At 37.8% G+C, this 27,986-nt stretch overlaps 1 protein-coding gene across 5 annotated transcripts in view; it reads left to right on the forward strand.

The window, feature by feature from the left end:
- grh (grainy head) overlaps positions 1-27,986 on the forward strand; it is a 280,993-nt gene that overhangs the window by 76,997 nt on the left and 176,010 nt on the right. The window lies entirely within an intron of this gene.

Genomic DNA, 27,986 nt, shown 5'->3' on the forward strand with positions numbered 1-27,986 from the left:
CAAATGCTTTTAAACATGAATTTAACATATTCTTGAATGAATAGAGACACTTTGCAGTAACTGTGTTAAACATTCACAGCACTAGTACAGTAATTAATATTGTAGTCTCATGAAATCAGTGAATTTATAGCGAATGGTGCTTGCAAAAGTTTCCCCTGGGTGTTAACATAAGTTCATAAGATATGTTCCGTATGTCTGTCACTGGTCACTGAGAGCTTGTCATGAATTGACGTATGTGAAACATCATGGACGCCTGGTCAGGTCTGGTGAGGTGCTGTCAAAGGCTTAGTACAGACTATATATGAAGATGGACTGCAAAACCGAAAGTTGTTAATTAACGCGTCATTCTCGAACTAGCTCTCAGTAATTCTCTAGCATTACGAAGTATAGGTAGTGTCATACTTATGGAACATAACCTCTTTTCAAGATTCGGGGGTGAAATAGTCTGGTGTTAAACCACCTTGCTTTTTAAAGATTTAACCCTTGGTATGTATAATGATTCCTAGAAATCCCTCTTGAAAAGGGTCTATTCTTGGAAGAATTAAATAAATTCTGGGATTTAAAATGGTTTAAATACCCACATATTTCGGGGCTGTGACCCCCTTGGATTAAAGTTAAAATAGATCCTTCGTTAATAGGCCTTAAAAGAGATACAGTGCTTCTATAAATATGCCAAGATTTCTTCAACGGTAAATCTTGAAATTGTTTGTTCAGATTTGACAAGCGATATCTCAAGCAAGCACGGCTCCCGCATTGTTTTCTCTCTTAAGCCTAATCGCTCCCCTCAAAACTTCGTAACACAACACGATCGTCTCCTACTATCCCTGCCTTAGAATATTCAGTTACAATTTATATAATACACCACCTGACCATTCTGGAATAAATAGATTAGCTCGTGACAAGATTGACGTCTTGACTCGCAGAGAGATAAACAACAAGGTAGACCGTAAGTGATTTTGTATCCCTAATTAGGGTTTGAACTAGACCAAAATGCTTAACTTATTTCTATTTACCTCAACCAGTGACGATGACGTCACGGAAAGGTATTACACTGGACTTATCTGTGTGTGTCTGTCTGTCACCACGTTCGCAGTTGGCAAATCGGGGCAAACGTGTTCGCAGAAAGCAATTTTTGGCTTCTACTCCCATCGTTAGGGTTAAGAAGTAAGCGGCGATCGGCTAGGGTTACGAGAAACGTCTAGCCTCCAAATAGCGGGGCTTCCACCGAAGGTTCACGCAATTGCGGCTTTTCTTACTATTAATTGTGAATCAACTGCGTTATATACCCTAAATTTCCAAACTTTTGTTAAAGAGGCATAAGCTTGAATTCAAACGTCAACAATAGCTATGTTTAAAATGATTTTAGGAAAAAAGTTTCTTAAAACGAATTAACTAGAATTAACGTAAATTAATGACGATTGAAATAATTAATATCAATTATATTTATTTAATTTTTTAAGAAAAACCTCTTAATTGCGTCTCAACTCGGAGAGGTTTATTTTGGTATGCCAACTTGTTAATACTTACTCTAGAGTTCAGAACAGAATTAGTTGTCTCCAAGATCAATTTCAAGTGGGTATTTTAAAAGGGTCTATTTTCATAAGACTTGTCCTTGAAATTCAATATAAGATAGACCTATTTTTGGTTCTCTTTAATTTATTAAGAATGAAATTGCTTTGAAAAACTGAAATTTCCAAAAGGTATTTCGAGTATACTGTAACCTTGGGTAGGGGGTTGAACGAAAACGCAAATTACAAATCAAACATTTTTGACCTTCAGGGGTCAAACATAGAGGGAAGACATCAGTTGATGCCGCTTCGTCTATCCTATAATACTATAGCTTTAGGGTCCCTCGAATCCCGGGAGGTTGTGAAGGACTATTTTCTCCATTCACGAGCTGACCTTTTATTATTATTCATCAAGACATTCGCAAAAAGCATCACTTTCAGAAGGTAACCGTACGCCACGCGCTGATATAAAAATGCCCCATCTTATATAACATTGAAAACGATATACAGCAATGGCAGTTGAATGCCCTTAACTGTATAAGACTTTCTGTAATGGTTTAGCATATAGTGCCACTACCTTATACCTGAGGTGAAAGTTCCCACCACTTTTCCCACGCTTCTACTAAAGGTTCCCGGGGTCTCTGGAACCCTCCACGCTTTCGGTTCACGATAATAGATATGCAAAAAATACTCCGCATCTGTACTCGTAATCTCGTATATATTTATTTTACGCTCCCGCGAATTGCGACTTTTCTTCAGTTAAGAAATGGAACGATTTTGCTCGTAGAAAATGGGCGAATCTGCTACCATATGATTTGATATTTATTTAAATTTATCATAATGCGTTGGTGCCACATCACCCCGATGCCTTTGATAGTTTGTTTCGTAAACATAAATTTAAATCGTAATTAAACTAACAATAAATATAGTTGTGATTAAAAATTATTATTATTATTATTATTGATTCGACGGATTTAATTAAATATAATCCTGTCATAATGCATGCAATATAATATAATTCAATGAAAAATTCCGTTGGTTATCAAGCTAGGAGTGCATAATCAGGAGTAGAAATATATAGTACCTCCAAATTTTGTGGCCCTCATTTGAAAACGTTATGTGCAATATAGGAGGATGAATGGAAAGAGGAAAACCGATGCTTATAGAAAGGGGCGTTTTCTCGGCGCTCTGAGGACAGACAGAGAAAACCTCCCAGATTGAAGATAGTGCTTCGTGTCGAGAATGTGAACTGGCGCACTGCCGTAAGCCAAGCTTTTGGACGACAAATTTTGAGGGGATGCGACACGCGTCTTCGATCCAACCCTTATGGTGTCGACTGTCCCGTGTCCAGCTAAGGTGACTTGACCACACCACCGCTCCCGCCACCTCATTCCTCTCTGATTAAAGACGTTTTAAAACCTACTAATCGCATCCTTGTCGAGGCCCAGTTTGCATTGAAACCCTTAATAATGCTGCCTCTTGATTCTGTAGTCTGATCGGCGAGTTCTAATGAGTAACAGCATGGTTAATGATAATGCCAGAGTTGCCAAGTATAGAGATCTTAGAGCTTAAAGAACAGTCGTTTTCTAACCCCTTGCAGCTTCCCTCTTACAACAGAATCACAGAAAACTGTCAATCTTCAACATTTTACTTTCCACTTCATAACATTGGTCCTCCCAGGCAATACTCAATTTGTGAACTCCTGGCTTGTCCAACGCGTCAGGACCTTCTGCTTCTGTTTGGTGCATTTAGTGTCGCGCACCTGGGAAGGGAAAGGGTTAAAAGGGTTAGGATTATTCCCGCGAAAAACACGCGTTGGCCCGACAATAAAGGATTATATGAGTTCCGTTTTTGAATAAGATTTTTTATGCATATAATGACAAGAAGCATTTGCATAGTACGTCCAAATAATCCCAGTAAATCCTTTGAAAAGGTTTTAAGAACGTTAAGAACGACGGCGGAAGTCCCACAGAATTTTTACATAAGGGGTTTAAAGGTGGGACTTGTAGGTACGAGCGAAGGTTCATATCAACTTTTAACGAAGATCATATTTTTGTTAATGCAATAAAATAAATTTTGATGCTTTTCTAATTAAATTCATGCATGGAAAGATATTTGAAAATCTGGAAGGAATTTGAGGACTCAAGAAGACAGAAAACTCGTGATAAAATTCAGCCATTATGTTTTACCAACTTACTTCCACTGTAACAAAATTGAGCATATATACTTGTTTGTTACCGTTTGGTTCCAATATGTTAATATTACTTAGGCAATAATACTATAGCCGGCGAGCAAGCAAGCAAGCAGAGTTCAATAATGCGTGAACTCACTCACTCTCTCCCGTCTTTTGTGTAGTTCAATCTTTTTCAGAGTCTAGGAATGCGAAAACAGAAAACTTGCGCAATTTTTCTCCTAGCTTTGTTGGTAAGAAGAATTTTCCTATAACCAACCAAACCATAACCCGAGAGGCACACCACTTGGATATTTTAAAACTCACAATTGTATCTTCGCAAATTCGACTTAGCTCCACATTCTGTCGCCATTCTGCTGGTATGCTTATTTTGCACAATGGTAGCTTGTTCAGAGGACCCCATTCTGGTATGTTTTCTAGCGTGAGTAGAAGCTATCTTGAAGTTGCATGACGTAGTACTGCCCAGTTCTTTTTGAGCTTAGAAGCGTTTCTGTAACTTCCACCTTGCAGTGAGTACCTTGCACGAGATTGGTTTTAAATATGATAAAAATTCAAAACTACTCGAATTTAAATCAAATGTGAACGCAATAATCTTTGAACCTTAGAATTCATTAGAAGTGGGTTGTCCCTCGTTAAAACCGTTCATTCAAGGATGCTCATTCTCAAGAATCCTTTACTGTATTTTACATATTTTCCATCCGGGAGCCTCAAACCTAGACGTAGATAGAAGAAAAATATTTTTGCTTCGCGGGTAGACACCAATGTATTGAATTCTCCCAGCGTGTCTGCACTGGATATACAACTGCGAAGTATGCAGTATATAATCAGGCAGTTTGCCATGGTCAAGAGTCTTGGGAAGACTGAATTTATTTCGCCGGTATAGGAAAACTTACGCTTGTAATTTGGTAAAGAATTTTTTGTTCCAAATTACTTTAGTGTTTGGTTAATATACCTGTCCGTTATTGGAGATTATAAATTATCAATAGAGCCTCTTACCATTTTAATGGTCTTTACAGTTCACTATTTTTGAATTACTCTTTCAAATAAATGTAGTAATATATTCAAGCTTACTAAATTTAAAGGGATATATTGCGAACACAATTGTTAGTAATTGGATTTTTCAACAAATAACACTTAAAAGAGGCAGCAAAATGTGAACTGCATATACATCAATACAGTGTTTCTCCAAACACTTCGATATCTTCATTGACAAAATTTTCATAATATATTACTAAGAAACGTGGTCTATTATTGGCGGTCAGATAATTATTATCAAAAGGGGTACAGCAGTATAGATAGTTTTCAGACTAGCAGGATTGATACCATTTACAACAGGAGACCAGGCTACTTTGCGCACAAAGTGCAGTACCAAGTAGCCTGGCCTCCCTTTGTAAATTGTATCAATCGTTCTAGTCAGAAAACTGTATTTTCTTCTTCTGTAGGGGATTGAAAAAGCTTCAAAGTCACCATTCCAACAAAGTGCTTTAGTTTGAAGCCACTAATAACGTCTTTGGATCCTTATATCGAATATTCCTATTTTAGAAAACTATATTGTGGTTAAACACACACCAGACTCCATTTTCCCTACGCATTTCTCTGAACTCCATTTAAGCAATCGATGTGTCGAAAACCCGTAACTTCGAAAATTTTGGGAAACACTACATTTGTGGAATTGCAAGTACGATTTCGTTACCAGTTGAGGTTAAGCATGAACTAACTGAACTACAAACTCTAGCACAGCCTTTGACCTTAGTACATCTAGGAAGCTAAGTGAAATATTAACAGAGCGAAAAATTTGCATTTTCGATGGAAGCTCAGAGTACATCCGCCAATATTCGTTTATTGACAATCTTTGAATTATTAATGCTTTTAAATTATTATGCATGAAGGAAAAGTTTTATTAAAAAAAGCGAAAGACTTTTTTTACGCTTTCCATTTCGTTCTCATTACGTGTGAATAATTCTTTCTTCGTCGTATTTTTTATGTAAAAACAAAATTGAAGTGTGTTGAGACTGCTAGTGGGTAATCAGGGTAAATCATTCAACCCCGGAATGGCATCATACCCCTCCCCCCGTTACACACACACACTCTATTACGTCTGGTTGCGCAACACTATACAGAAATGCGAATACATCCTTAAGAGATCAATGCATAAGCGCAGAAATTGTAGTAGATAACCTGCCAAACCTGAAACTTTTCCATTATTCGCCAAATATTCTACATTGTATTTAGTTTCGATGGCAGAGATGATCTAGAGCAGAGCAGTGTTTTCAGATCAATTTTTAATTTATAATAATAAAAAAAATCTTAAATAGGGTTTAAAAACCAAAGTGACATAATATACAGGGTGCTCCGAAAAGGTGATAGGAACGAAGGACAGCAGGTTATATTTGCGATTTAGAGTCAAAAATGCTCAATGACATTTTGCCCTGAGAGAAACCCTAAACAAGTTATGATTGTGATCTTTCATGTATGGTCCCTTTAATTAATTTAGCGCTTTCTTTCAGTTTCTTAATTAAATTTAAGGGGTCATCCACAAAACACTCCAATCATAACTTGATTAAGGTGGCCCTTGGGACAAAATGACATAGAACATTTTCGACTTAAAACCACCCATAGAACCCACTATGTTTCGGTGCTATCACCCTTTTTGAAAGACCCTGTATATTACTGAAAAGTCCGTAAATAAATTCACGTGTGTCATATTTATAATCGAGCAAAACGGGTCGCACCGTCTTTGAGAGACACTGTTCTAGGCAATTTTCACAACTTGTTACTTCACCTTACTTGCTTCTAATCGTATTTTGGTTTCGAGTCCTTCGTCTTGAAGAAAATTCATTTAAAGTTTCCTCCATAACTGACATGGAAGAAAGTGTACAGATCTTACAATTTTTCCCGCTCCGATTTTCCCTTTCAAATGATTTATCCCAAGCGTGACGTACCTGAATGATTGTACGCGGTACGGTCCGCGAATATCAATCGACCGAGCTGTGAGATATACTAGTCCAATGTCAAGGTTAAACGACACCCCGTATGTCGCCTCATTTTCATGGGGACATTGTATTGGCCTGGATGGGTTGGATGAATACGTCAGAGGCCATCAGCCGTGGCATAGAATCTAGGACTCTCTATAGGAACGCCATACCACAAAAAATTGTAAATTTTTTAAGGAAATAGCGGCATCGTGACCTTGTGAGGTATACCTACACCAATTGAGGGGTTGTTAAGAGTTAAGGTTCGAATTTAAGGTCACGAAAGGTCATGGTTAAATTAAATATATTTTTTCGTTTGTTTGTTTGTTCTTTATGTACAGTCACAACCCTTTACTGAATTTGTTCAAACTGTATAGTTGGTATCAGTGGAAGCTTTTAGAAGGGGTTTAATTGTTGCTCAATAGCTTTACTATTAGCTCTGTAGTAAGCATCGTTTCATCGCTATTGAAAGATGTAAGAAATGTTAGTTTCTCAATAATAATCACCATGCAGAGGCCAAAAGACCGCCTTTATTGAACTCAGGCTCCATCTGGCGTTGGTTCTTGGAGAAAGGGAGAATACCTCATTGGTGACCTCGCCCCTGTTCGTTGATTTCTCTGTATGCAATTTCCAAAATGGTCTATAGACCGGAAACTCTGTTCAGTTTATAGCAAGGCCGGTATATTTTAGCTAAAACATTATAATTAGAATACCGTGACATACTTATACTTATTTTGAGAAGGGTAACTAAATTATGCACACACACAGTCTCTAAAGTTGCTTACCCCTCGCAAGCTCAAAGTTAATCAAGCTATTCAATACACTTCCTTTGATGAAGCGCGCTTATGGTGCATTTTAAATAAAACGTTTTACTGTCTTGCCAGCTTTGTGCGCGTTATACAATTTATGGCTGAATTTGAATAAAGAAAAAGAGGAAATGAAATAAGATTTTCTAACAATAGCCGCTTTTTTATATATAAAGATGGTATTTTTCTTTTTAGAAAATTCAAGCTGGAATTAGTGTCTTTGTTTGTTCGAAATCTTGGAATATTTCTACCTTTTCTTTTAATCATCCATTCCAAAGAAACAATATGTGACGGAATAGAAACGTGAATGGATCTATCTTTCCCCAAATAGACCTTTTCGACGTAAAAACGTCGGGGGGGGGGGGGTATTCAACGCTCAGTATTAGGACAGCGCATGCGCCAAAAAGCGTGATTGAAGGAGGAGTTTTACCCCCGTGTCTCTCCCTCTTAGTTGCATCGAAATGGTCAATACCATAATGTTTTTCCGACGTGGGAAGTTCAGGGACGATTTTTAAACCCTAAACTTCCGTTCCCTCTAATATATCTTCTTTGTCTAGTGGTATACGAACGGGAAGGGATTATAGTTGGTGTATGGGTCCATGATTTCTGTTTGGTTTGGTACCGTACCCTTTCCTCGTGCTTTGATAAACAGAAACACCAAGTTGCTAGACTAGTAGACTTCCCGTCTTAATGTATTATAAGCAAAGAGAAAAAATATATGTAATCTTAAATTCTCTAAAGTTACAACCCAACAAAAATACTAAAATCCTTTTTGACTTATTCTGAAGAAAAGCTTTTTAAGAAAAGTACCTGTGAATTTATTTAATTTTCACATGAATGTAATACCCCGTCTTTCTCTCTTAAAAGAATGACTCAGCTATAATATTGTTGTTTTCATTTTTTAATTAAAAATATAATTGATATGAACATCGTCGTTTTTCCCTGTCAAAACCTATTGGGCCTTGGCAATAGACTAGATAGCGCTACCAACGTAACGTTTCGCCAGTTTATAGTAAACTTAGGTGTTTATAGTAGAAGCTTGTCCTAGCTACCTCAGCCAATCAGAAGGATGCTGAGTTTAAAATCTCTCTTGCTTTGAAGAAAAGTACCATACATTTTATGTCCATGCAACCCATTCGTTTCTCCGAGAACAAATATATTTAAATAGTTAATGATTTTAAACTTTTATTGGCCTGAAATGTTTACCTACGCCATTGGCGATGCGTTCAGCTGTAACATAATCAAAAATGAATGTTCTCTTCTATTAAAACATGGAATTGAGTCACTATTCATGGGGGAATTACATAAATTATCAGTAAATGTTTGTAACTCCTTTTTCATCTTCAGACCCCCTCCTTTTGCTCGTAGATTTCGGTATTTTTATAATGTACTTTTTTTTATTCCTAAGGTATTTTATTTAGCATCTCTACCTCTAACCTCTCTGTTCGAATCTCATTAACCCTTCCATTATTTCCATTTCTATTCAAAACCCCAAAATTCAAAAGGAAAAAGAAAAATGTTGTTTGTCTTTTTAGAAATCCTTAAATATTTTCGTTGTAGGAACTTTAAATTTAACCTTTTACAATCACGTAGCTTATGTTCTTGGAAGGAAAAAAATATTCCGTGAACTTGAACTCTAACTACGAAGCAGAAAAATTCGTGGTCGTTTTTATTTTCCCATAATACTTTAAACTATTCGTTTACAGGGAAGTTGTATTCGATGACCTTTTGGATGGGGTTTACATGTTTCTAGAATTAGTTGGTCCAGTTGGTATTTATTTATAGGTGGTACAGAACCAGTAGGCCTTTGTAGATAGCATATGACACTCACTCGTAATGTTAAACGAAAAATTCACACTTTTAAAGTTTTTACTGGGGGTTAGCGTCTCATAGAAAAAGCAGCGTGTTTTTGGTGTTTTGATCTGTCAAATAACTTAAATTCTGCTGCAAAGATAACTTTCTAAATACTTTTAAATTGACAAGTAACTATTCAAGGAATGCCTTTGGGAGTTTCATTAAAAAAAATTAAGTCTAAATAATTTTATTAATTCATTTATTCACTGGTGTTTACTGGTTATTTCCTAACGATGCTAGCAAGTAGCAATAAATGTGATTGTTTCGTACTAAAATATCTTAGAGCTTCAACTATGGCCACCTCGCTTAGAGGCGAAAATTACGATTAAATCAGCGGAATATTTGTTAATATGGGCAGCTGACAACAAATAGTAACTTCACAAATTTACTAGAAATGATTTATAGCGAATTCGATAAGAAATAGACCAGCAACGTCTCGAAACTTCGTACCCCGTATCATTTTGAATTAAAATTTGCATTCCATATAATGAAATTATTCAATTGTTAATATTAATAATCGGATTAATTTTATTATTCGTGGCAATATATTTTATTTCCAAAGGAGTTAAAAACTTGACATTGATATATTACCTTAATCATTTGGGTAGCAAAAGCACGGCGCATGAGCACAAAGGCGATCCCTTCTTTCTTCAGTTCTTTTGTATTTCCCCATTCCTTCATCCATCCCTTAATCTACCATTCTTTTTTTAAGCATTCACGAACGGAAGAGAAAGCCTTTTGTGTTTTTTGAGTTTTTCTCTGCGCTAAGCCTTTGCCCAATCTATTCTACATGATAATAGATAGAGTAATTTTTACCATAAAAATTAACGCCCTCAGATTTTTCATGCACGTTCTTTACGTTCTCGTACTGGTACCACTTGCAGAGATTATTTTGAACTACGAAGACTCTGTTTGTTTGTTCTTTTACGATTTGTTTACGGAGAAATAGTTGATATCGCGCGTAGCAACGATATTAGCACGATCGAGGGTTATGTATTTGAAATTTGAGAGAATGGGTGCATTTGGTTAGGCCTTGGCTTTTCTGAATGTAATTGTAACCAGAAGTATATAAAACTTTTCTTCGAGATAAGTTTACCACATAGCGGGTAATTGTAACATGATTCTTCCCAACATCATTTTACATTTGGAGCAAGGTTACTAAACCGAATCTCGTACGCGATAGAGAATTCCATCATCATTACTCTATTAGCGCTTAAATATTTGCCAAGACGCGCTTGTGGATTTTTGTCCCACGTCAAGACGAGGTTTGTGGGCTGATTGCTGAGGATTTAGTACCAAACAGTTATGGAATTCACCCCACGAAGCAATTCACATCTGAAGTTTGATGAGCAGGAGAGTAACATAGGAAGTCATGTTGCAGAACTAAAGTATTAAGAGGATACAAAGTGTCATCCTTCTTCTATTATCCCCTTCTGTTGTAACTCATTTGTTGATCTTGTGACCAATTTCTCGTAGTACTCTTGTGTTAGGGGAAACACTTGTGAAATTCGACGTTCAAAAGATATTTTTCTCGAATCCAATTCAAATTCTACTGAATTATTTTTGTCAAAATTGAAGTAAGACGTAGAAAATACTATGAAAGAATTGGCCTTTTTGTTTAATGTTATAGCGGTAAGTCACGTAGCCAACTTATATAGAAGGATGTTACCATCTAAATATGACTCAAAACTTCCATTGTTTTCTATTGTTTAGATTTAGACGTAAAATAGCGTATGCCCGATATTTTTACGATCAGTTTACCTCAGGTTGTTTATGCTTTGTTTTTTAATTGGCCTATTCGCATTAAACCTAATATAATCTAGTAAATATTTTTTCGACTTATGAATACATAGTCTTGAAGAAAAACAAAGTGAATCCAAACAAAATAAAACATAACAGTTGATCGTTTATAGAAATTGATGGCTTGCATAATGATCGAAGAAGAATTTAGGCAAGGCTGCCAGCAATAGTTTTTTAGAGGCGGGCCCTCGTCAAGACATTATTTATTATTCATAACTCCCATGGAATGTTATTCCGCTACATAAAACGCGGGGCTTTAAGCCTTCTTCCGCTTGAGACCACAACGTAGGTTAGGCTTAGGTAACACCTGGTCCCAGTCATAGCAGAACCGAGCCGTAAGCTTCTGCTCCATGGAAATTTACTTCGCAGTAAGAAAGGGTTTTGCGGTTTTATCTCTAGTATATTAACTCAAAGTTACATACTTTCCGACGAACACGTACATTACATTAAAAAGCATTACAATATCTATAATTTCAGATTTGTTCACTCCCCAATTTGTATTTTCTCGCGCATAATGAAAAATTGCAAACCCAACCGCATTACGTTTGCGCATCTGTCTAGTTATTTTCTCACCCCAGTACACCCTTTATTGTTCGTAATGTTTCGCAAGGTTTTATTGTTGAACAAATTGAGGGCCAAGTTGCGCGTTTGAAAATTAATTGGATCGCACATGAGTGAATTAAGGATTAAGATGTTCAAAGCACTTCGCTTTCCCAACTTCATCAATCGGAGAATATTTCTGAATAGACCATTTCGAAAATTTCGTCAAGGGAGACAAAGGCAGAGACCACAAGAGCGTCGTCGTACTAATAATTCTCTCACGCAAAAACAGATGGAGCCCAACACGTTAGAGGATAGCAAACTCGACTGCCTCTTGGTGTGAAGGCATTTGTACACGTTTGGCAGCGTCCTACTGTGCATTTGATTCTATCATAAGTTGATAAGATATATTCCATAAGCTTGCCACGAATTGATGAATCGCTGACAAGGCTTAGTACGGTTTAAATAGTAAGATGAACTGCAAAAGCGTATCCATTCTCGGGTCTTTCTCCGAACTAGCTCTCAGTCTCTAGCATTAGGAAATGTCATACTTATGGAGCATATCTTATTTTAAAACGTGTAGCTCAACTGCCAATTCGCAGTTAAGTTATCGTTAAATGCATACTTCATACATAGTGACGCAAAATGTGTCGATAAGGTAAGATATATTGATTGGCAATGAGCTATGGTTAATAATTTGGAAAAATGGAGCTTTTTTCAAAGCAAAACCACTTGATCGGATCTTCACTTAAATTTTCTAGGTGAATAATTCTTGCATTTTTCCGTTAATTAATTTTCATTATAAAAGCGTCAGTTTGAAAGAGCAAAACGATGCGTTCATGTGAAGAGGCAAATAGCCTGAGGTGCAATCAACAACGCCTTAATTTTACCTGGAAAGGAGACTGAACTTAAAGGCGGGGGGCTACGTATCGCGTACGATATTGAGTGTATCTTGAAGTTGACTTCAGTCTTTAGAAGATATATTGGGATGAAATATTTTTTCATCCAGGGTGAAACAACTTATAGTCGGAAAAGAGGCGTTTTTATCTAAGCTCAACGATTTCGTGCTCACCACCATTTTGAATGATTCCACGCTACGCTTGGCTTACCTTTCTGGCTATCTTATGACTCAAGAAATTATTATTAATCGGTTCTGAAGTAGCGTGGGCCTAATTTCATTTACAGTTTGTTTTCCTAAATGAAGCCTTGCTATTGCATCTATACTAAATCTAACTGAAAACTACCCTTATCAAAGCTAGATAAAAAGACATGTAAGCCTAAATCGACATTGAACATTTCATTGAAAACCTGTAGGCCTACAGCTCAGGGGATTTTGAAAACACCATAGCTGTTAAGTTCAGGAACAAATTCGTGTCTAGCTTACTTCGGTACCGATTTTTTACCTCTCCGTGTGACGTAGTCCAGGGGAGGTTCTGTAACGGCCGTGTCTGTGTGTGTGTCTGTGTGTCTGTCTGTCCGTTGTTACACCCACGTGACCGCGTTCGCAGTTTGCGTATCGGAGCAAACGTGTTCGCCATTTCCGAACTGCTTTCACAGTCACGGAAATGGCTCCTCTACTTGAGTTCTCACACCACCATCTTCTGGTCTTTGTCCATCCCACACGGACAGCAGTCTGTTCTTACTGGCTTCTAATCACCACCATTTTCTGTTCTTTGTCAATCCCACATTGACACCAGTCTGCACTTACACTGGCTTCTGACACCACCATCCACTGGTCTTCCGTCTATTCCACATAGACACCAATCTGTATCATTGGCTTCTACTCCATTATCATCGTTTGGTTTTAGGATATACGCGGCGATCAGCTAGGGTTACGAGAAACGTCTAGCCTCCATAAGGTGGGATCGACCACCAGAGGTTTCGCAATTGCGCTTTTTCCTTACTATTATAATGGAAACGAATCGTATATATACCCCAAATTTGAAAAAAGCGGGCAAGAGGGGTACCCTTCACTTTAAACGTCAATATTAGCAAAGTTTGAGAAGATAATAGGTATAACTTTATTTTAAACGATTTAACTATTATTAATGTTAATTATTGAAGATTAAAATAATTAAAAATAATTATATTTATTTAAATATTAAAGATAAACCTCTCGTGCAAAGAGAGAGATTATCATTGCCTCCTATATCTACCAAGGCCCGTGCATGCGATATATTTCCTTCATTGCCTCCTATATCTATCAAGGCCCGTGCATTGTGATATATTTCATTCATTGCCTCCTATATCTATCAAGGCCCGTGCATTGTGATATATTTCATTCATTGCCTCCTATATCTATCAAGGCCCGTGCATTGCGATATATTTCATTCATTGCCTCCTATATCTATCAAGGCCCGTGCATTGCGATATATTTTTCAAAACAACAACAAAAATGGGAAACCCCAACTCAGAAACATAATAACGTTTTCATTGGATACTTAAGTTTATATAATCTTCTTGACACGGAGAGGTAATATTTTGGTTTTCCCAACTTGTTTAATGTATTAAAAATGATCTTTCCTTCTCTTTTTTGGAGAAGCCTGTAATAATGGTGACGTCACACTTTGACCTTGGAGAAAGTTTTTTTCAAGGGAGTTATCGTGTTTTTATAATGGCCGTTCACGGTTTACGTATTTCGGAAGAATAGAATCGAGTAGAAAGGAGGCTAAAAAGGACCAAATTTTTTATGTAATGAAAAAAAGATCGAGGAGAATCAGGGCCATGGGGCTAATGTAACGCCAAGCTTCAATGATCTCGTGGCGCGCAAAGCTTAAGCGTATGGATACGTAATGTTAAATATCACAGCAAAAAAGTAGCTTTTTAATCTCAAACGCATGGTAAGATATTGATTCTACTTTCAAATTAATTGTTAAGTTTCGCTGGATCTACGAAAATGATGGGCAATGTTAATTTTAAGTTGAAATGTTCTTAAAAGAACATTTGGCAAACTGTAGTATTCGTGTAATTGCGGTTCATTTTAGTTTGATCCGCTAGCACCAATTTAAAACGTTATTCAGTAGTCTTATAATATGTCAATTTGAAACAGAGACATCAATAAATATGTGTCTTAAAATATGGCGGTGATCATGTTGTAAGAGGTCATGACCCCTATAAAATGACGACCATTATACTATTGCATTAAATGCAGAGGTAAAACATTTTTGTCCGTAATTGAAATAAAACACCTTTGAACTCTTAATAAGTTCAGCACGTACACAACTTGAGTATAATAGAACAACTTGTACTTGTCCGCTTAACCTGCAGAGTAGGAACGTACAGATGTCTTTCACCTATCCGGGGCCCCACAATAACAACAGCAAACTGAGATTGCATCGTCGCCCGTGCTGGTCTCCAATCTTCATCGAAAGCAAAAGGAATGACCCCCACCAAGGTCGATTAGGGGTTACGAACCTCTTTCATCAAAATTCTTTAAAAAAAACGCTTCAAGTACAATGTCAAGGTTCCTTAGCTCAGGTACAGGTTGGGAGGAGGGTATGTCTGTAGGTTTCTGGATTTTCTAACGGAGCAGGACACGAGTGGTTCGTTTCTGGTTAGCAAACGTACTCCTCGATTTCGCCCAGTCCAGTTTTTCATCCAAAATAATTTTTTTACTCGAATTTCGAGTTTTCAATACAACTTTTCATTGAGGCAGTACTGGCCCTGTATAGTTTTCACTTTCATGGCAGCTTCACTTGGCGTATTCCCTGTAATTCCTGGTTTTCAAGGTCCCGGGGGAGACGCCGTTTCTTTACCATTATCGCTGATATCGTAACGGGCTCGTGTATAAATAATATACCTGTTTTGCCCTTTTTTCCCGCCATAACTATACATAAGGATGGCGGGTTTTTTTCGCGAGTAGAGATCTCTTGTCTGGGTGTTTTTGCGGAGTAATAATTGGCAGAGTGTGGAAAAGGGCTCGCGTTGGTAAATATTCTTGTGTTAACGCGCAGTTTGGTTAATCAACTTGTGAAGTTAGCGAATTTTGACTGTGCATAAAAAAGAGCATCCAAACAAACAATTTTACATAAGATAAATCGTAAGTTTGTGTTCCATAATTATGACGCTACCAAAAATACTTCTTAATGCTAGAGACTTACTGAGATGAGAGCTAGTTCGAGAACGAAGCTAGAATTGACATCACGCATTTTACAGTGTCTGTACTAAGCCTTAGACAGCGTCTCACCACGCTTCACTTTATCTATGACGTTTCACCTACGTCACTTCATGACAAGCTCTCAGTAACCAGTGACAACCTTATGGAACATATCTTATGGTAATTGCTTATTTTGAAGCGTTGCGTAGCGTATACCAAAGCTTGCGTTACGACCACAACCACATCTGGTAATTTTTGAATTGAATGGTTATCCGTTAAAAAATTCGCGAAGTAACACTCAACGTATCGATCCCTTCAAAAATAACTAAAATTCAAAATACTCGTTTCGGAAGTTTTAAGTACCCCGATTTGACGTTGATCTCTACTCTGTCTTGAATTTCTCTGTTTGTTCTGAAATGTGGTTCCATAAAGCAAAGCAGGCAGCGCGTGGTGTCTAGCGGCTGGCATCTAGATTCCAGAAGAACTGGAAAGGGCGTGACCGGTTCCTCTGACATTGTTTTCCTGGTTTTTCCTATTGCCGGAAAGACGATCACGCATCAGCCGAGGCGTCTCGTTCCAAGTCAGGACCCGCGAAGGTTAACACAACCACCTTCCCCCACCGCTAAGGTATATCAATTAGAAATTGAAAGTTGATTTTTTTTACCCCTTACTATTATAGCGAGGTATTTTCCCCTAAAAAAAGAAATCTCCGTAGCTGGTTTCGTTTCGTTTGTGGTTTGGCTTGTTTCGCGTTTGTTTCCGGAAGTCATCAAACGACTAAAACTGGTCTAGGAGAATTACCTGATATAAAGGGTTTATTGGAATTTTGGGTAACTTTGTACGACCGCCGAATCTTTTTATTGTTTGAACGCTCCAATTATTCTGGGTCCGTGAAAGGTTGTGATGTCAATTGGAATCAGTCTCAGATGGTGTTATGTAACGGGAGTAAGGTCATATCGCAATTTTTTTTTTGTAAGTTACTACTTGTGTCCCAGTTTCTGTAATTGGCTTTTGCCCTTTGTCACCAAAGTTTTGTTAAATGTGTTTTAATAGACCGTGTTTAACACTACACACCTAGAAACAATAATGATTTAAAACTACAACCCACGTGGCATACACGTCTTTCAGTAATATCAGAAGTACATAAGATATGTTCCATAAGTTTTGTGACTGGTTACTGCGAGCTTGTCATGAAGTGACGTGGGTTATAGATTCAAGGTAAACCGACGCCTGGTAAGGCGCTGTCAAAACTTTAGTAGAGACTAAATAGGAAGATGGACTTCAAAACCGCGTGTAGTCAATTCTCGCGTCGTTCTCGAACCATAGCTCTCAGTAAGTCTCTAGCATTACGAAGTATAGGTAGTGTCGTACTTATGGAACATATTTTATAAACTTAAGGTAGTATATTTTGTCAATTTATTTGCGTTGTTTTGGTCTGGAATACTAAAGAAATAGCTATTGGAAAACACGGGATTGAGTTGTCTCTGTTATTATAATGGTCATATTCCCATTGAACTATAATTTTTAAGATAAATTTCTTTTATAATTTTCTAATTTCATTGGATGACACTTCTCTTATAGATTTTACTATATACTTAAGATGGCACTACAAAAATTAAGAGTAATATATGAAAAATATTTTTTGTTAATGAATTATTCAGTGTAAACATTTATGAGATAGCATTGTAAAGCCTGTCTTTAGAACGGCGAGTATAAAAATGTAAATTCATGGGCTTGACCGCAAAAACTGAATGCATTTTTTTATAATATCGTATTTGCTAAATAGCCGAAAACATTCAAAGGACATCGCTTGAATCTCAGCTCATTTTAATAAATGATAAGTTATCGCGAAACCGGTCGGCTTCTTTTGACTTTCTCTCTTGCAATCTGGCGGGAAAAAAATGGGTGTCTGAAAAAAATCACAGCCAATTCATTCGCGTCCGCTATTGCCCGTGGATGATAAATACTTCTTAAGTTCGTATTCAACCACGAAAAACTCTTTACGCCATCAAGCTCTTTTGAATGTTTGAAGAACATCGTTAACTACGTGTTCAACAAACCGACTAATATGAAATATCATGAATTCATGTGAAAAATTGACGCTTTTTTATATTTTAACCGCAGACTGCGAAATTGAGCGCCTAGACCTCGTAATGCCCCAAGTCTGATTTATAGTTGATGTAATGTAGTGGAAATTTAGTTTCGTAAATTACAAAGGTGGCATATAGATTGCTCAAAAGGCCAACACGGTACGGGAAAAGAAACGTGCAATGTAATACTTCTCATAGTTGATGAAGAGACAATACAGTCAATTTCGTAATTGCGATGAAACAAATTGAAAAGAAAGGCACATGTCCATTAAGCGACACCCCACTAACAGCGTAGGATAACCACACCTTTTACAGATCTGACATGACCAAAACCCAATAAAACTTGCCCTGATTTGACCAAAACCTGACCTGGAATGGGCCTCATGACCAAAGCCCATCAATACCTGACCTGCCATGACCAAAACCCAACGAAGTCTAACCTGCCACGACCAAAACCCAACGAAGTCTAACCTGCCACGTCCAAAACCCAACGAAGTCTAACCTGCCACGACCAAAACCCAACGAAGTCTAACCTGCCACGACCAAAACCCAACGAAGTCTAACCTGCCACGACCAAAACCCAACGAAGTCTAACCTGCCACGACCAAAACCCAACGAAGTCTAACCTGCCACGACCAAAACCCAACGAAGTCTAACCTGCCACGACCAAAACCCAACACAGTCTAACCTGCCACGACCAAAACCCAACAAAGTCTAACCTGCCACGACCAAAACCCAACAAAGTCTAACCTGCCACGACCAAAACCCAACAAAGTCTAACCTGCCACGACCAAAACCCAACAAAGTCTAACCTGCCACGACCAAAACCCAACAAAGTCTAACCTGCCACGACCAAAACCCAACAAAGTCTAACCTGCCACGACCAAAACCCAACAAAGTCTAACCTGCCACGACCAAAACCCAACAAAGTCTAACCTGCCACGACCAAAACCCAACAAAGTCTAACCTGCCACGACCAAAACCCAACAAAGTCTAACCTGCCACGACCAAAACCCAACGAAGTCTAACCTGCCACGACCAAAACCCAACGAAGTCTAACCTGCCACGACCAAAACCCAACGAAGTCTAACCTGCCACGACCAAAACCCAACGAAGTCTAACCTGCCACGACCAAAACCCAACGAAGTCTAACCTGCCACGACCAAAACCCAACACAGTCTAACCTGCCACGACCAAAACCCAACACAGTCTAACCTGCCACGACCAAAACCCAACAAAGTCTAACCTGCCACGACCAAAACCCAACAAAGTCTAACCTGCCACGACCAAAACCCAACAAAGTCTAACCTGCCACGACCAAAACCCAACAAAGTCTAACCTGCCACGACCAAAACCCAACAAAGTCTAACCTGCCACGACCAAAACCCAACAAAGTCTAACCTGCCACGACCAAAACCCAACAAAGTCTAACCTGCCACGACCAAAACCCAACAAAGTCTAACCTGCCACGACCAAAACCCAACAAAGTCTAACCTGCCACGACCAAAACCCAACAAAGTCTAACCTGCCACGACCAAAACCCAACAAAGTCTAACCTGCCACGATCAAAACCCAACAAAGTCTAACCTGCCACGATCAAAACCCAACAAAGTCTAACCTGCCACGACCAAAACCCAACAAAGTCTAACCTGCCACGACCAAAAGCCAACAAAGTCTAACCTGCCACGACCAAAACCCAACAAAGTCTAACCTGCCACGACCAAAACCCAACAAAGTCTAACCTGCCACGACCAAAACCCAACAAAGTCTAACCTGCCACGACCAAAACCCAACAAAGTCTAACCTGCCACGACCAAAACCCAACAAAGTCTAACCTGCCACGACCAAAACCCAACAAAGTCTAACCTGTCACGACCAAAACCCAACAAAGTCTAACCTGTCACGACCAAAACCCAACAAAGTCTAACCTGTCACGACCAAAACCCAACAAAGTCTAACCTGTCACGACCGAAACCCAATATCAGACCAAATAGTATATTAGTTTGATTTACGGTCATGAATCTTTAAGGCTTTCTGCTCTGCACTAGGCTTTTTTATTATCAGCTGATTCGATAACAACTAATTTTAATCTCGGCTTTAATGATAACTCAGATTTCTATGAAGGCAATTTAGGTAACGCTGCGTTTATGTAAAAAATCATCTCTAGATTCCGTTCTCAATACTCGTGATTGGTCTAATATTAGCTAGCCTATGGTACACAACTCGCTGAATACCGTCCGTATGCGTGGCGCCCACCGGATTTAGGAAGTTTGAACTTTAATAGAAGAGACTGTTATAAACCATTTCATTTTAATTCGTTACCACTTAAAATGTAACAAGATTAATTAGAAAAAATCTTATGGCCCGTACATTGTTTTGGTTATAAATACCTTATCACGAATAATCTGGCCCATGGCGTTCGCAAACTATTAATTTTGGAAGTTCTTCCGAAGGAGCTGATCTGAAACTCGGCATTATGGAGTGGCTATAGCTAGATGTAATTAATAACTTGTCTCGATTGGATTGCTAGATTAGCTAGGACCTGTTGTCCGAGGAAATAATGACCCGGGCTACATGGGAGAAGAACAAGGGCTAAGGATATATTTTAAAACAGATTTAAGGGTGGGTGTATAATAGGTAATACCCGGTAATAACGTAACGCTTTATCATCCGAAATAATCGCTTCACAAAAGATTACAAAATTGGTTCGCTATAAATTATATTCCTGGGTACTTTAGTTATATGCGTTTTAATATTTCGCCCCAAAAAGTTATTATGCTGTATTCCTAAATTGAAAATATGGTAACGTTTTCGACGTACGAGTACAACCCATAAGTTACGTGACATGATAATCCATAATATGTTAACCCCTTGAAATGTTTCCACCTTGGCTGCGTTCATCATCAGCGGATTTTGGAAAACTTTTACCGGTGAGCCATGTCGTCAAAGCTTTGCTGAACACTTTTCCCCAGTCATCGTTTTTTAAAAATTTCGGTTTTTTGGATCGCGTGACGTAAAACGCGTAGTTCTTAGTTATCTCTATAAATATGTTTTCGTACAATTTTTGTTAAGTCTTGGTACCTTGCACGCTTTATTGCGCTAGCGTCGTTTTAAAAATACCGATGACAGGGGAAAAGCGTTCAGCAAAGCTATGACGTCATTATGACGACAGAGCTCACTGGTGAAAAGTTTTCCAAAATCCGCTGTCTTGATTGGTGAGCTCTGCTGAACGCAGCCTAGGAACAGCAGAAATTAATTTAGTTATAAGCAGTCGACAGTTGGCTATGCCTCTATTTTGTTCCGGTTTGGAGGGAAGCGCCTTTAAACAAAGATGGCGCAGTTTTTCATGTACGAGGCCGATACCATAGACCCCTTCGCCAGGCCTATACTTATGGAGAGTACCATAGGATAACAAAAGAAATTCAAAAAGGGAGAAAGAGATACACGTAGTTCCGTGGTTCATACAAAAAACCGAGATTAACCGCTATCCCTTTAAATTTAATGAATATTTTTTTATGTTATTGCATAACCTGAATCTAGGGAGCTTTCCAGTTTAAGGGCTAAATAAAGAGCTGAAAAATTACCCGTCATTACTCATAAATTGCGTGAAAAGAAAACTAAATCGACCATCGCAAAATATTAAACTTAATGGATTTGAAAATTTTCGCGGATGCGTCCGCGAATTTATATTTACAAGCCTTTATATCTTTTTATTATCCTCGGTTAAATTTATAATCCGCAGTTTTATGGACAGTGAAAAATGGACTTTAACAATTATTCGTAAGACACAAAAGACATAAGAAGACTGCGTGGGATTATCATGCGTACCTTCCGCGTAATATCCTATTTAAAAGATTTTTTTCGCTTAACTACGACATTGAATTCTTATTTTTAAATTCAAAGGCAAGGATTTTCGGACCCCCGTACCAATGATTTAGGGATTATAGTTTGAAATCTTTGGAAGCCAGCGTGTAAGAAGACGTTTTTTATTAATGGTTGGTCCAATGATGTCATAGTTATGACTAAAACAAGATGGCTGTAATCTAGTGTTTGTACTCCAGACTATGGTGTTGATTAAAATACACGTGAGTACCTCTGATAATCGACGTTCATAACAAAATATTACGCATATAAAAAATCATTAATTCTCGTAATAGCAAGGTAGTAATACATTAACTAACCATAAAAGGTCATTTCGTGACATTAATTTTGGACTCTTTCACGAGAAAATTAAAGATAGTTGAATTATGTTGACCAGCAGTCCATAGTTGAATATATAGCTGATGGAAGGAAAGAGGTCAAACATTTTTCTGATGAGGTCAAACACAACCAATAAGTTTGCGGCGGCGTATCTTCGCGCTATTTCGCATTTATATTGTAAGACAATTAGTTGAGTTTGTCCGTGGGATATTCCTATATGCCATGTTTGCCGGGGTCGTTTTGGAAACTCATCACGCACAAACGCGGCTTTCTCTTTATAATAACGTCCGTCCTGCGGGCATTTTTATAGACAATTTCTTATATTTTTAACCACGGAATAAATATATTCCATCATATAAAGGTAGGACGTAATGCCTTTTTCGTATAATAGCATCGTTAACAAAAAAAAAAGATTATTTCTAGAAGGAAAATATGATTCAGACTTTTCTCTAAACAATTGCTTGGCTGTAGTTTTTGAGGCTCTTGGTCCTCTTGGAAGACACCAAAAATGTATATAGAAAATAGGGTATTAATTTTGTTTAATTACAAGTCACTAAAATACTGCAAATTTAAGATAAATAACGCTGGGTAATTAAAAGCAACTGGAGTAATTTATGACTCGTTTTAGTTTTTTATTTACCAATAAGTTATGGTTGAATATAATTTATTTTGGTGTTGAAAATATAAATATTTATGAGTTAAAGGGATACTTCAAATTATTATCTATTTCGTGTCTATATTATGAGATTCAAGGTCTATTAATAGATTAGAAGAAAAATTAACGTTAGAAGAAAATTAATAATTTTTCTCTTCTAAAATCTCCGAGAATTAAAATTCCATTTCTATTAAATGAAATTGATGATATTTGGGTGTTATTGATATACCAATGAACACTTAATTAATCAAAGTTATCGCCTGAGAAATTCCACCATTGGGATTATTGTACGATACTGAATTAACTATGAGTCATTTGAATTGATTAATATATATATTTATTTATTGTACAATTTCGAGTTCGTGTTCGAGAAGATAGGATGGTTCAGGCTTTGATGGGAAGTATTTAACTCTGCCTTTAGAATGTGGGATATTTATTTGAGAAGTGGTTTTTTGTTTGTATGTATGTTTGTTCTTTATGCACAGTTACAATTTGTTCAGTGGCACAAGGCGAAGGTTTTAGAAGTGGTTATAGGTCCGAGAAGTTCCCCTGGCCATTAAGGCTCATTCTAGACCCTTAGCTTCAAGAATAACCCCAAATAAAGCATCGTTTTATTGAATTTAAAACTTGAAAAAAAAAAGTGAATTTTTTTTAGAAAAATTTCTTATTTGCAGATATATCATTGGGTTGGGTCTATAGACAATGTAGTGTTTAGTGTCCCTTACCTTATCGGTTTCCAGTCCTTTAAAACACTCTGGCAAGCTTAGCTAGAAGAAATATTTCAAAGGGACTTTAAAAAAGGTATGTATAAATAGAATAGTGTATCCAACCAAGGGTTGTAACAAGTAAGTGTACAATTCACTTCTTTTCGCTTTGAAGCGGAATATGACGGCTTGTTGCAAGAGATATAATTTTCCCCGGGGCCCGATACATTCTGACACGTTACGAGAAAATACCAACCAAAACTATTATACAAGAAACGTTTTTTATTCAAAAATGCCGCCGGTTCATACTGGTACTGCTATAAGGTACTTATATAAATTACCCCATGCAACAGGGTAAGGACTTGCGTCTAGGAACAGAAAATAAATACAGGGTTCCTGGCTTAGCTATTCGAGTTGCACGTAATGTACTATAATCTAGTAACTTAGTAGATTTCCTACTGTAATATAGTAGACCACCTCCTACTTTTTATCGGATAGTAAAGTTAACCCACGACCAACCCCATTTGAAGTAATGTATTAAAATAGTTGAAGGTGAAATTTCATACTCAATATCACACGCCAGTACGTGAAATTTTACAATTTACATTTTACATTATGAGTTTAAGGAGTATGGGATGAATATAGAGTGCTACTAGGAATATTGTCGTGACGTCACACCCTCTTATCTCTTACCTTAGCTCACGAAGTCGTCAGCTTTGGCAGTTGTGACGTCAGTGCCTATTAAGGCTTAGCTTTGCCAGTGGGCGGCAATGTTTGGTACCACTTTGGTTCTATGGGCAAAAGCATCTGTCAAGTCACACTGTCTTCTGAGATACCTCTATACAATATTGACGTCACGTCACGTGATTTTTCTCGCTTGCGGTAGCTCACTATCATAGGAGAACTAGTACTACCTCAACGTCATGAATAGTAGAATAGCTAACCCACTCTGTATATATTTATATATGTATATATAAAAAACGGAACAGATTTAGGTAGAGCTAAGGTCAACAATTGCGTGGTTTTCCAATTTTTTATTTCGGTCCCCGGGCATTTTACTTTTACTCACTCTTAATCCATCTTCCATCATAATCCAAACTAACTTTGATGTTATAAAGTATTTAATATCAATTTATCATTTTTAACGTACAGTACATGATAATTCCGGTTATGAGCTTAACTACAGTATGAAGTTACATTGTAACTCTGTAACTAAACCCACAACAACCGTGTTGTTACCGTGCAAGGAAAAAAATATTCCCTGATTAAAGGTGTATTTAAAGTGAAATTTTAACACTGCAATATCGTCTCTGTGTTATATTCAACGCAAAAAAATTGAGTGTAAGTAACAGATCAAAAAACGTGAATGGTCTGCTACTCCGAACATTTTCGTATCGTCACGCCCTCCTATCTGTTACCTCGGTTTTGGCTACCATATTGGGATCGTCAGCTATCTCAGGCAATGCAAATTTAGACTACCAATATTGACGTAACGTCCCCGTAGCTCCTCCCCTCTCTGTGCAAGTCTGTGAAACGTTTGGAACGATAAAACTGATGATCTCAAGTCCTTCTACCTTTTTAAATTAGGCTTAACACCTTCCTACAAGCTCAACTGAAATATAAACTTCAAGACAAATAAAAGGCAGATCAGATCGTCTAAATTGTATAATAAATAGTTTGCACCATATACACCAGGAGGCTGGGATACCTCTGCCTTTTGTCTAGTGTAAATGGTATGAATCCTCCATGTGTGTCAACTATCTATGCGCGTTGACGCACGTGTTTTTGGTTAGAGCTGATGAGGTTGTTATATTTAAGTATCTCTTTGGGAAGATATAGTTTCCCGTTGAAACGGGGATTACCAACTAGGAGTGATGGGGGAGAAGGGAGTTCTTTGTTGCTTTCAATCTTACCTGAAGCGTAAAAACTGTAATTCGTATAATTACGCTCCATCGGAAGAAAATTGAACGCGTGTTAAGAAAAAAATATCCAAGGTATAAAATGATGGCCGGGTTAAAAAGTATAAGCACGAGGCTTTTTTTCTCTTAGCCTGTCGCCTATATTAAAGCTCATTCGATGGAAAATTATGTTGCGCTTGTATTTTTGAATTTTGCGAAAATAATTGTTTCAATTCAAGGATTATTGTTATCGTAAAAATTCAAATTCAACGTATAGACCCAAACCAACAAATCTCAGATCTCGTTCTCGGGTTTTGAGGCCAGAAAGGGATAACCTGATTGGCCTGATTTTGCCATGCGCAGAGCCTGTTTTACCCCAAGAGTCAGACTAATCCAATCAGAAAAATAAGAGATTCATTTTCGTCGCTCAACGACAGATGGTTCTAAAGTCAACTTTGTTAGTCACGTGATCATATCCCTTAGATGGAGACGCGATCACGCGACCAAGCCAACTTGTTAATTTGTTGGTTGGGTCTGCACATACCCCTGAAGTTCCCCCTATACACAAATTAAATTCTTGCAAATTCAAAATAAATTCTTCAACACTAAATATAATTATGAAAGACTCGTGAACTCAATGAAATGTAACATTTTGTTGTTACCCATGGATATCTTTTTTGAAAAAAATGCAAGTAATTAAAGTAATGGCCTATAGCCGCTTTCTAGTAAAAGCTAGATTCCCATGCAGTGACTTGACACTGGGGTTACCCAGTTTAAACAAATATTTTGAATTGATTCATTTATAGCACTAGATTTTACTAACTTAAATTACATATCTCTCCGCCATGGTAAGGTGTTCTCTCTTTTAACCAACCACAGACAGGGATTGATTATAGCCTGGGCAAGGTTTACTATCTATGTCCGTCCAAAGAGAATATACCAAGAGGAGCAGAAGCTTTGGAGATATTAGGGACCGACTCTGAATTTGGAGAAACTAGTTCAGGTTGCTCTCGTGACCGTGTGTTGTCTACTTAAAAATTCCATTTTGTACGACAACGGTCAACCCAGAGATCAACCCTTTGCCACCACCAAAAATAAGCAGTCGACATAATTTAACCAATAAAAGGCGTCGCTGCTTAGCCAAAAACCAAAAACCGGACCTAGTTACTCCAAAAACGTGGCCGGCCTTTTCAAAAGCCTTGTGCAAGGCTAAACTTTCTGCTCCTCTTGATATATTCTCTTTGGTCCGTCGTACTTCAAACACGAGACCACCACTTGTTGGCGTAAGATCCCTGTTGTATTAGGAAAAATCTTTAAGTCGTGCATCCCCTGGGGTTCGTTCATTCGTTCATTTCTGGATACAGAATTATTGGTCGATCCGTCTGAATTTTACTTATCGTAGCAGTCAATAATTGAGTGATAGTCTCGTGTCCTTCCTGCAGAAATATTTTCGCCGATCAACCCCAGTCATTATATTGATTGCCAGAACACGAGGAATTGACTTGACATGTTGCATTAAGATAGATGAAGGAACTGAGAAAGAGAGAGGGAGAGAGGGATTGTAATTTCGAGTCACTGACCATTTACGTCACGGCGTCAAGTATAAACAGGGCAGGGAGGAGTAGGGTGAACAAATATTATTTCGTGACAGTTGTAGGAACATGACCAATTCTACATCGTTATGTTCCACCAATCTTTCTTCTTTCCGCGGTCTATTGCCCAAGTGCTGACCTATCGTATTTGACCTTTTCACAGCCTTTGTAAAACAATACATGATATACCATTCTACCTGTATCATTTCGGTAGCTTCATAAACTTGTACATAAGTTTTAATCTTATGTAAATCGATGGTGGAGCCAATTGTCTGAGTAAATTTGGTTGTTGTCAGAGCTTATTGTGACATCTTTCCACACTCGTGGTGAAGTTGACAACCCCGGTGGGACTTCACCCAAAGAACATATTGACTGATTGACTGACTGATAACCAAGACCCAGCCTAAACCTCTTTCCGTAGAAAGCTAAAACTTTACATGGACGGTACTCTTAAGTAGTAGGCGCATATTGATTTTTTTCTAATCCACCGCCATCTTGAAAAATTTCGGCCAGAAATGTAAAAAAACCTTTATAGAATAACGTCCTCCACGTTTCAGAACACATTTTACAAATAATTAGTAAATTGGTTTCCTATATTTTATAAACGAGATTTATGGCTTTAGGTGTTCAATTTGCCGCCATATTTTCAAATGGTGGCCTGACAAGTAATAGAAATGTCCCGTAGGACTGGCATACAATGCCGGACGCGCGTTTGCTTCTAGTTATACATGTGTTTCCAGGTTCGCAAAAAGTTCCTATAGACCTTTTCGATGCAAAAAGGGGGTTAGGCAACCATCAGTATCGGGACGTACAAGGGGGTTGATGCATTGCGGTCTCTGCGAAGTCCCATGATACAAAAAAGCTACAGCGCAAGCGTCAAAAGCGTTATAGAAGGCAAAGTTTAACACCGTGGCTTTCCCTCTTTCTTACATCGAAATGGTCTATTGGTCAATGAGACTTTGTCAAAGTGCATAAAAAAAACAAACTAGAGTGAGCTTGGCCGCGACATTTTCCTGTGGTTTTTTTTAAATGACTTATGTAAAGCATGCCCCGTGGATGTTTGACCTTGAACTAACTTTG

Source organism: Phalangium opilio, unplaced genomic scaffold (genome assembly GCF_054372755.1).
Source record: "Phalangium opilio isolate 3A_F unplaced genomic scaffold, DU_Popi_V2 ptg000003l_1, whole genome shotgun sequence".
NCBI lineage: Eukaryota > Metazoa > Arthropoda > Arachnida > Opiliones > Phalangiidae > Phalangium > Phalangium opilio.